The sequence below is a fragment of the Seriola lalandi genome, unplaced genomic scaffold (genome assembly GCF_002814215.2).
Source record: "Seriola lalandi dorsalis isolate HSWRI2012SDOR001 ecotype SW California unplaced genomic scaffold, Sedor1 jcf7180002054546, whole genome shotgun sequence".
In the NCBI taxonomy this organism is placed as follows: domain Eukaryota; kingdom Metazoa; phylum Chordata; class Actinopteri; order Carangiformes; family Carangidae; genus Seriola; species Seriola lalandi.
In genome coordinates this window covers 1,206,322-1,207,649 of record NW_019525099.1, presented here as the reverse complement: position 1 = coordinate 1,207,649, position 1,328 = coordinate 1,206,322, and positions in this window count along the sequence as shown.

Sequence of the window (1,328 nt, the reverse complement as noted above, 5' to 3'; positions counted from 1 at the left end):
GTTCAAAGTGGGAAGGCACAAACAAAGACTGCTGAATTCATTCAGTGTTATGGGTAAGGTCATGGCTAAAACAAATTACAAGGTGTTTAACAAATTCAATATCATTTCTTAAACCTTCACTGAGAATAAAGTTTGGTTTGGTTTATTTTGTCAATTATGAAGACAAGAAACTTGCATTTTCTGAATTGCTGAAGTTGATGTATTTTTTAATCTAGAAATACTGTTTAAAGCCACTTTTCATTGGTCTTGAAACAGAGATAAAATGTAATTGGGAAGCTTTAATTAAACAAGAAATAATATCAACATTGTAGCTGAGGCTTTACATAATTCCATACATATATACATTACCACCACATATGAATATCACTGAGATAAATGAGTGTAAATTAAGTAGTGTTAACCTCTGCACAGCTAAGCTTTATTTCCGGAGGGAGTGGAAGTTACACGAAGCTCTGGTTACCTAATGACCCACACAGCACTGAGCGAGCTCATACTCAACCAATCACAGCATTAAAGTGATGGCAAGAAGGCAAAGTAAGCAAGCAACCAATTCTGTGTGAATATAAGGACCTCTTGTGGCGAAAGAGGGGACATTCAACCGTAGGCAAGACGTCACAGTGGCGTTGCAGCACTCTAGATAACATGGAGGTTTTGTATCAGCCTCGCATGAGGTTTGGCCTGAACAGTTACCGATGCAACCTGCTGTCCACTTCAACTTGGAGTCTTCGGTCTCCTTTTTAAGCTGCAAAGGCAATAGTTGAGTGAGAAAGAACAGTAGAGGACCTATGAGAGGTTAAAAGTCTAATCATGAGACTAAGATATTTAAATGTTGCTTAAAACCCTCTGGAGTCTGTCTATTCATCTGTGAATTCACTGAGAACTTTCATTTCTAGTGACATAACTTGGGGAGAGTTTAAACAAAGACAAAAATGAATGCATTGAAAGTCATCAAATATTAATTAATATGAAGCTGGACTCCAGGGGGTTAAACATTTTAATGAATCTTACATTTAGGAATTCAGTATGTAGTGTTGCTAGAATTGTATTATAGCAACATTTATGTGTTGGTGACACTTGTGTTAAGATGTTGAATTTGGAGAATCTTGTCATTATTTTTTGCAGTTCTTACCTGACAGTGTTGCTCAGAGGACTTGCATATTTGGAGCGCTGCATCTTTAAAAGCTGTGTAGCAAGTTGCGCCAACACATACACCTTGATGACATTTGTTTTCCTTAAAAGAAAAGAAAAAAAACAACATAGGAGAGAGGATGGTACTAATCCAACACCAGATCTGGCTTCCAGTGTTTGACCAACTGTTTAAAAAAAAA